This window comes from Manacus vitellinus, unplaced genomic scaffold (assembly GCF_001715985.3).
Source record: "Manacus vitellinus isolate BGI_N305 unplaced genomic scaffold, ASM171598v3 scaffold_52_pilon, whole genome shotgun sequence".
In the NCBI taxonomy this organism is placed as follows: domain Eukaryota; kingdom Metazoa; phylum Chordata; class Aves; order Passeriformes; family Pipridae; genus Manacus; species Manacus vitellinus.
The window spans coordinates 1,812,086-1,821,876 of record NW_021940628.1 but is presented as its reverse complement, the minus strand read 5'-3'; positions in this window follow the sequence as shown (position 1 = coordinate 1,821,876).

Genomic DNA, 9,791 nt, shown 5'->3' with positions numbered 1-9,791 from the left:
TGCTGGGTGGACAGGCACAAGGTGGGCCCTGGGAGGAAATCGTCCCAGCGGAGGGTGAGGAAGCTGCGGGGTCGGGTCTGGATCCGGCGCGCAGCCCTGGTTAACACATGTCTCAAAACTGAAAGCCAAATGGAGAAGGAAACAGAAGGTGACAGTAAAGATACCGTGACTAACGGGATCTTCCAGGGCCCGTGAGAGGAACTGGCTGTGCCTTGAGGTGGTCGGGGATGTGCTGGAGAGCTCCGTGCGGCGCCGCGGACACCGTGGAAGTGCCACCCAGGTGGTTCCGAGAATGACAGAGAAAGGGGCTGAGCAGGAACACGTTTGCAGAAGTGACACCCACCAAGGCTCAGCACCAGCTTTCAGCCAGGCCTGGTGGTTTCTCTGTTTACTCTCCCAGGGAACAGCTACACCCCAGCTCCCACACAGCCAGAGAACCCTTCCCAAATCCAGCTCTGGACTATCATCCTCCAAGGGTTTCCTAACCCTGATGGGATTTGGAGGCAGGCAGAGCATTGGTGCAGGGGTGTGTGGCATTAACACACCTCTAAAGTCTCCCATTGCCAAAAAATCCCCTTTCAGTCCTGCAGTCAGGAGCCTTTTTTCCCCACACTTAAGCACCCAAACGCTTTTGCATCGGTGCATTCTCTGCTTTGGTGCATTTCTCACCGTGCACAAAGGAGGAGACAGTGCTCAAGGTGCCTCCCAAAACAGGGGGAAGGCATTTGCACCCCCCCTGCCCAGCAAGGAGCAGCATCACGAGCCCTCCCAGCACCCATGGGGGTGAAGGATGCTCTGGGCAGCTCTCAGAGGAGCATCTCCCATGGGACAACCAAGATGGACCACGGCCCAGGAGGACTTAAAGCACCAGAGAAGAGCAGAACTGAGCTTGAATTTCCCCATGGGACTGAACATCCCTGTGCACGAGCACCAGCTCCTGGGTTTGATCCTCCCCAAGAGCTGAGCAGCCCCAGCTTGCTCACAGCCCCTCTCTGCTCCTTTCACCAAAGTTTCACCATATTAAGCAGCTGAACTGCATCATCCAAGGAGTGTCAAATTGGTTTTAAATGGTTCTAATTATAACCAGGAAGTTTTAAAGTGTGTGGGTGGAAAGGAATGCAGCAGATTAATTTAATAGCAGTTACCACGGCACAATAGTCCTTCAATTAAGAGTTCTTTCTGACTGGGTTTTTTTTTTTTCCTTTTCCCTGTTAATAATAAATGTCACAAATGAGAATAGACATATTACTTCATCAGATGCTTTGGCATATCTTGTCGCTGAAAGCCTTTTGTGCAGAAATAGTAGCTGAAAGGGTAATTTTATAGGGCTTAGCACTCACTTAACACTTTAGGGGCCAAAATCAGAGCCCCTGAAGAAACCCAGGAAGCTGCACCTGTTTACATCCTGGCAGAATCCAACTCCACAACCACAATAAAAAAAAAACCCAAACCCTTGTGTTGCAGCAGGGCTGTGCTATGGTGTGTCAGACACGAGCCTGGCTGGGAACATCCTGCTGCCAGCGGCTGGAGAGCGCCTGGGGCCGGGGAGCTCAGCTTTGCACTCCCCAAACGCTCCCAAAAACGGCTCCTTCTGGTTTTCCAGCCCTGTGAACCCAGCTCCTGTGTCAGCTGCGGGGCACAGAGGGAGCAGGACCCTGCTCTGGCTCCCCGTGGACAGGGAAGGGGCGGCTTCCTCTCCTCTCCGGCTTTGAACAGCGTGGGGGATCCTGAGATCCAGGTGTCCGGATGGGAAGCAACGTGATTCCCAGCCCTGCAAAGAGAGAGGCTGTGTGTGAGGCTCAGGGTGTCCCGAGGGAGCTCCTTCCTGGTGCCAGGCTGTGCCAGGATGTGCCCAAATCACCCACCCCTCCCTGCTCCGTGGGCAGCAGCAAACACGTCTCCATCTCCCTGGAAAAGAGACGTCCTGGCCCCGTCTCTCTTCCTGGAGCTCCTCTCACTAAAGCCATCAAACCCCAACACTAACTGCTTCACACCTGGAATGCAGGCTGGGCTTCCAGCATCGAGCTCCTGCATCCAGACCATCCTCCCTGCCTTTGGAATCCACTTTTCCCGCCAGGTCTTGCTGTGGCCAGGCAGGTTTCTCTCTGCAGCTGGAAGTTTTCCCTGAATCTGGCTCCCAGTGCTGCAGAGGGGAACCTGCCGGCCCTGGACCTGCCTGAAATAGCCTTTATCGTTCTTTTTTTCTTCTCTGAGAGGTTTATTTCGCTGGCTAATGAGGGGGGGAGACCGCTGGGATAGGGGAAAACCACGGAGCAACCCAACCCAGGCAGTTAATAACGAGGGAGGATGCAGCGGCCGCAGCCAGGAGACAAAAATACTGGGAAGAGCCACCAGAAGCATCTTTGAAAAAAACCTGTTGCTGGAGGGAGGAGAAGGGAGGCTGGGGGGGGAGGTCAGGGGACACCCCAACACCTCCAGGCTCATGGGAGAACTGGGCACAGGATGGGGATGAGGGAGGCACAGCCCCACTGCTGGCATGGATGCCCCATGGATCCCCAGCACGTCTGGGATTGCACTGGGAGCAGTGGGAGCACTGGGGGGAGCTGGCCCCTCTCCCCCCAGCACTGCAGGTGAACCCCAGCTTGGGAGTGAGATCTGCTGCTTTACCAGCACCAGCTGCCTTTTAATATTTTAGGATGGTTAAGGTGTGTTTCCCACACAAAGCATCCAAAATGTTTGACAGAGCCCATGTGGGGCAGGGACACGTCCCCAGGAGCCACAGCAGCATCACCCTCCCCCAGTGCTTCCCCAGCTCCACTCAGCTCCAGCCCTCCAGCACTCGCCACGAGGTTGGCACTTGCTTGTGGTGCCCAACAAGCCCCTGGGAGCTTCCCTGCACACGGCCAAGTGCTGGAAAACAGCAAAGACTGACTAATATTCCCCCAAATCCGGCTTTGTCTCTGTGATTTGTGTTCACATTCAGCCAATGCAATATTGAACCGATGCCTGGAGGGACTTGGGTACTTAAAAACAACACACAGGAGGTAAACAGGGAGATTTATTATTTTACTTTTGTGGTTTGGAGATAGTTTATGACACCGGGCTAATAACTCCCGAACCAAAATCTCCATTGATCGGGGGGAAACGTTACGTTATCCTCCCTCTCTGCACCAGGAGAGGCTGCTCCCCTCAGCCAGCCCCTGCCCACTGCCTGCCAGGGATGGCTCCATCCTGGCACAGCCCTGGGGAGCACCCGCTGGGACAGCCATGCCCAAAAAATCTGTGTCCCACAGCAGGGAGGCAACAAACCCCCAGTGTGCAGGGCAGCCTCCTGGGTCTGCCCTGGTGCTGTGGACTCGTGGCAGGACCCACAGCAGGATTGTCCCTCTCCACACTGCCCAGGTCACAGCATCCCTCCCTCCCTCCCTCCAGCCTCCTTCTCCCTCCTAATTTCGACAGCGGGACCACAGGTCTCCTCCTTCCCCGTTATGGGCAGCTAATTAATTGCCACTTGTCACATTCCCCTGGGAAGTGGCCACCCCCAGGTCTGGGAAGTGGCCACCCTGCTGCTGCTGGACTTGGGGAGGTCAAAGACATCCCCATCCCACAGGGGATGAGGAAGAACCAGGCTGGTACCTCCCAGCACGGCCCTGCACCATGGCACAAGGGTGGCTGTGTCGGCAGGTGATGATGCTCCAGGGTGGCACATGAGCCAGGACATTCCCAGTTGGAGCCTGGAGAGGGGAGAAAGGCAGAGGCAAGTGCCCCAGGCCGCTGTCCTGCTGCTCCCTCCGCCGTGTTCCTGTGATCTGTACTGTAAATCTGCTTCATTTCCAATTCACAGTAATGACTGAGGTGCTCTCATCCAGGAAACTCCGCGAGGTTCCGGCTTTTAAGGGAAAAGATGTAACCAGGCAGGAGCTGACAAGCTCTGTGGAGAGCTGCCCTGCTCTCCAGGCACTTAGAGTCTCCAAAAGAAACATCAACCCCCAGGGGAAGGCTGGGATTTATCAGCACTTAGGGCTGTGGATCCCAAACCATCCTACCCCGCACCTCCCAGCCCACCATCCCAATTCCAGCTATGATCCCGGACTGATGGGCTGGAACATGGACAGGGAAGGCTTGGGCAGGGCAGGCCCTCATTTGGCCAGCAGCAGGGACATCCAGCAGGACCCTCCCCATGGTCCCAGGGGGAAAGCAGGGTGGATATTCCATTTTGGCCACCACGATGGACCCCGAGTGGGACTCTCTGTGCAATCCCAGGGAGAAAATAGGGTGGGTTTTCCATTTTGCCCACGGGCTCGCTGCTGGCATTAAAGACAAACCATTGCCATCATCTGAACTGTATGATCAGGAGCCTAATTCAATCCAATCCGGCTCATTGTTGAGGGTTGAGCATTTAGCTGAAACCCTAAGCCAGCCCTGCAGTAATTTGGCTGGGGAGGAATTGATTTTGACCATCAGCACTTTCTCATTTTCAATAGAGTCCGAACGTAACCAGGTTAATTTCTGTTAAGCACATTACCCAGGTACTTTTTGCTCTCCAGCCCAATGATTATGTGTCTGATCTGAAAGATTATAATTGCAACCCAACAGGACACAAACAGGAGTCTGTGATTGAAAGGAACCGGCCTGAAAGGAAACCAGCTTCTCTTCTACCTAAAAACCAAACCATTTCCCCTCTCTCCAAATTTCACCATCATTAACAGCTACACACAGCAAGATCTGTCTCAATAAGTAAATTCACTCTGATTGATGTTCCAATACACTACTATGTTCCCCATTTTGCTGGATTAATGTTCTTACTGCAAGTTTGGTTTGGTTTGGTTTGGCCCCAAGTTTCTGGTCTGGTTTTCTTCTCTTCTTTACCCAAATCAGAGATTCTGCCTTGCAAAGGACTTCCCAGAGTGGTCAATCCCAGCACCCCACCAGACACAGCCCCAGGGCTCCCAGCCATGTGGGCACCCCTGGTGCTGCCTCTTTTCCTGCCCCCAGTTTTCATCCCAGTGACAAAGGGGATTTCCCCATGGGTGTGAGGTTCCCCAGTGTGGGAAATGGGAGTTCCAAGGGGGAATGGTTTCAAAGTAAAGGAGGAGAGATTTATATCAGATATTAGGGATACATTCTTCCCTGTGAGGGTGAGGAGGTCCTGGCACAGGTTGCCCAGAGAAGCTGTGGCTGCCCCATCCCTGGAAGTGCCCAAGGCCAGGTTGGACAGGGCTTGGAGCAACTGGTGGTGGAAGGTGGTGGGAGTGGTTCCCTTCCAACCCAAACCATTCCGTGGTCCTGTGATTCCATGCTGCCATGCCCCTGGGATGGCACTGCAGCGAGCCAGCCCAGCGGGAGCACAGCAAACCAACCCCGTACGTGCCACCTGAAAATCCGGGGTGGGAAGGGGTCCCCACGCCACCACCACCCGCCCCAAGGGCTGGAACCAGGACGAGCACAGCCTTGCCTTGCCTCCAGCCCCGCCTGTACGTTATTCCTCCCGATCATCACAACTTTCTTCCGCTTCCAAAGCACCTTTCATCACGAAACAGGATGGAGCGCGGCAGCTGTTGAACAGCACGGAGCGCAGGCAGGGCCGGGCAGGAAGTGGAAGCGGCTCCTGCAGCTGCTGGGAGCAGGCAGGAGAGCTGAACTCACGCCACGGCATTCCGGGGCCTTATCGCGTCCCCCGGCACGCGCGCGGATCCTCCCGGCACGCCAGGGGCCCATGTGGCAGCTCCCACGTGATGGCACCGCCGTGACACGTGGCAGCCGGGGGTGGCTGAGCTCCACGGTGGGGTTGAGGGGAGAAGGGATGTCCTGGGCCCTCCTGCTGCTCTCCAGCAGCAGCTGCTCCAGCGCTGCGGGGTCACAGATCCTGTGACCCACCACGGCCCACGGACCTGCGGGTCCACAGGTCTGACCAACAGAGCTCAGGGACCTGCAGGGCCACAGATCTCACCCACCATGGCCTAGGGACATACAGGGACAGAGGTGTGACCCACCCCAGTTCACCCACAGATCTCACCCACCAGAGCTCAGGGACCTGCGGGGACACAGGTCTGACCCCACCATGGTGCAGGTCCAAGTTGTGGCATTGCAGGTCTGGATCTTGGCACTCCACACCCAAATCTTGGCACTTCACACCATAATCGTGGCAATTTACACCCAAATTGTGGCACTTCACACACAAACTGTGGCACTTCACACACAAACTGTGGCATTTAACACCCAAATTTTGGCACTTCACGCACAAATTATGGCATTTAACACCCGAATTGTGGCACTTCACACACAAAATGTGGCACTTTACGCCCAAATTATGGTGTTGTACAGCTCAAGCCATGGCACTGCACACCCAAATTGTAGCACTGCACACCCAAACCGTGGAACTACACACCCAGCCACGGCATTGCACACCCAAAGTGTAGCATTGCACGCTCAAACCACGGCACTGCACACCCAAATTGTGACCTTGTGCACTCGAGGCATTGCACTGCATGTTCAGACCGCAGCATTGTCCACCCAAGCCATGGCACTGCACACCCAAATTGTAGCACTGCACACCCAAACCGTGGAACTACACACCCAGCCACGGCATTGCACACCCAAACTGTGGCATTGCACGCTCAAACCATGGCACTGCACACCCAAATTGTGACCTTGTGCACTCGAGGCATTGCACTGCATGTTCAGACCACAGCACTGTCCACCCAAGCCATGGCACTGCATGTTCAAATCACCATCCCTCGTGGTGGGAAATGTCCCCAGGGCTGGGGTTCACCTGCAGGCACTTGGCCCAGCCTGTGAATGCACCGTGGCCTCTGTCACGCTGGAACAACCATTATTTTTGTGAGAAATGTCCCCAACCCCTCCCTTCCCCTCTGCCCCACGGTGGGAGCAGCCTGAGGAGCTGCACCCTGCCAGGACCCCTCTGCCTTCCCGGGCACTCAGCCCTGCAGATCCCTGATAACAGCACTTTGCTGCAGTGGGTGGGAGGTAACCAGTGCTGCTCCCCCTCCACCCCTCGACCAGGATCTTCCCCTTTGAAAAGGACAAATATAACCGAGATGAGTCAGTTCCTCCGAGCTCCCGGCCCCTGTACAATATGTAACTGGAATTTTTCATTTCGGCACTGCAGGGGAGGCATAACTGGAGAAGACAATGGAGTCAGCTCCGACCCAAAAAAGCAGTGCCAACTCTGTGAGCCTGGGAAATAAAAACATTTTTTTAATCTAAAAATAAATTAACTGTAAGTGACAACAAGAGCAGATCTGCATGTACTCGCTGTCGGCCCGCGCAGGACCAGTCCCTGCTCCTTGGCACAAGGATTTGGGAGGATTCCCTGCTCTTTTCAGGCCAGGTTGGGATTCACAGCTGTACCACAGAGCCAGGGAGACACTCAGCACCTGCACCAGGAACTGAGCTTCCTGAGCTGGCATCAGACCCAGCAGCAAATCCACAGGAGCCGGGGAAACCTCTTGGGTTTGTTTTCCAGCTGCATTACAGCAGTGAGGGGGCAAAGAGGCTCCACCGAGCTCAGGGCTTGGCTGGGCCGAGGCACTGACAAACCATAAAGCCCATCCAGCTTCCCCTGATTAAATAAAAGGGTAGGAAGGGTGAGGCAGCTGAGAGCCCCCCTGCCACCCTTTTGTCACCCTGGGCAGAGCAGATCCCTGGGGCAGCCCCGAGCCCACCCTCCTGCCCTCCCTGCTCCTGACTTGTGCTTGGAGCAGACACAAACCTTGTGGGTGTCACAGGAGAGGGTCTGGAGAGTCCAGAAAATAAAGGGCAGTCAAGGGACTGCAGGTGGGACCTGTAGAGGGAGCTGGTGCAGTATTTCATGCACCGGAGAGCCAGGCCAGCATCTCTCCCTGCTCCCAAAACTCCTTTGACCCCAAATGTGGCAACAACCTCATGGCAGAGGGGCCGGGAGCTCCAGAGGGATAAAGCCGTGCCCCGAGCACATAACTGGGATTCTGACAGCACAAAAACACTCCCCAATTTACTGTGCAGCAACATCAACCCCTTCCCTGGAGGCTTCTTTCAGAATTCCAGCACCAGTGGTGGTGGCAGTTTGCTCCCTGTGCATGAAAATCTAACAACTTTCAGCAGGGATGTGGAGAGAGCAGGTGAGGGGAGACATCCAAAACCTGAACCACATGGGGACAATCCTCTCCTTTTCCTTAGGATATTGCCAATAGGACTGTGTAAAAACGTTCTGCCTCCCATTCTTTCCTCTGCTCTGTTTTCCAGCACTGCCTTCACGGGGCTGGGTTTCTTTCTTTCCCCCCTGGACTTGACTCCTCGCTGGGTAAGGCTGCATTTGATATTTTTAATCACTCAGCATGCATCAGAGCTTGGCAGCAGAAGAAAGTGAAGTTAAAAGAGAACAGAGACAGGCTGGGTTTGCCAGGGCTGCCTGCCACGGCCACAGCCCCTCATCGCTTGGGCTGCGATTCCCTCTGCTGGGAAGTCACGAGCCACAGCTGACAAGGGAGAACTTAAAAAACCAAACTAATCATCAGCACTTATAAACCTGCAGGTTTTGAAGCCTTTCTTCAAAGAAAAACAGAATTCCTGAGCCCTCCTGCCTTTGCTGTGCAGATATAAAGGCTTTACACACAGACGCGTTTCATGTGCACATCAATATTAGTGATAAACGTTTAGAGTAAGGCTACATTTGTTTTTTAAGGCTGGAAGATCCAGGCCACTGCAGCAATGTTATGGAAATTTTGACTTTCTTTTCCCAGAAGCTGCAGTAAAACGTTTTGTTTTCTATGAGGGCTGTAAGTCTCTGCCTGAGCAAACCTGTTGTTGGTCACTGAAGGATTCCCAGGGGATGGGCAGCACAGGGAGAGGCTGTTGCTGGTTTCTCATCCTGCACCAGGCTCTGCCCTGGAACTCACCAGTGTTTCCAAACACACCCTGAGTTCATCTGGTTCACGTGTTGCTTCCTTACTTTGACTATAAAGTTTGCATCACCCCACTGAATCCTTGGAAAAGGAAAAAAACCTGTTTATTACAGTGTTTCTAACCCATGGAGTCACTTCAAGGCTGCAGTAACTCCCTACCCAGTGTCTGCACTTCGATATCTCTGCATTTGGGTCACAACCCCATGGAGTGTTCCAGGCTGGGGGAAGACTGAATGGAAAAGTGGGAAAGGACATGACAGTGGTCAGACACGAGCCCAGGTGTGCCCAGGTGGTGCCACTGGCCCTGGGCTGTCCCAGCACTGGTGTGTCCCAGGGCCAGGGCAGTGCCCGTCCCCCTGTGCTGGCACTGCTGGGGCACCTCCAGCCCTGGGGGCAGATTTGGGGGCCCCAGTACAGGACATTGAGGGGCTGGAGCGTGTCCAGAGAAGGGAATGGAGCCGGGGAAGGGGCTGGAGCAGCTGAGGGAGCTGGGGGGGCTCAGCCTGGAGCAAAGGAGGCTCAGGGGGGACCTTCTGGCTCTGCAACCCCCTGACAGGAGGGGGGAGCTGGGGGGGATCGGGCTCTGCTCCCAGGGAACAAGGGACAGGAGGAGAGGGAATCATCTCAAACTGCTCCAGGGGAGGGGCAGGTTGGACAGCAGGAGGAATTTCTTTATGGAAGGGGTTGTTAAACATTGGAAGGGGCTGCCCAGGGAGGTTTGGAGTCCCCACCCCTGGAGGTGTCCAGGGAAGGACTCAGTGGCACTCGGTGAGGATTGGGCACAGGTTGGACTCGATGGTCTTGAAGGGCTTTTCCAACTGCAATGATCCTGTGATCCTGGGTGTCCCCAGGGTGCTGAGGGCATGGACGAGCCCACTGAGGCTCCTGCTGCTGAGATTTCCTTTCCAAGCATGTTGGGGAGGAAAG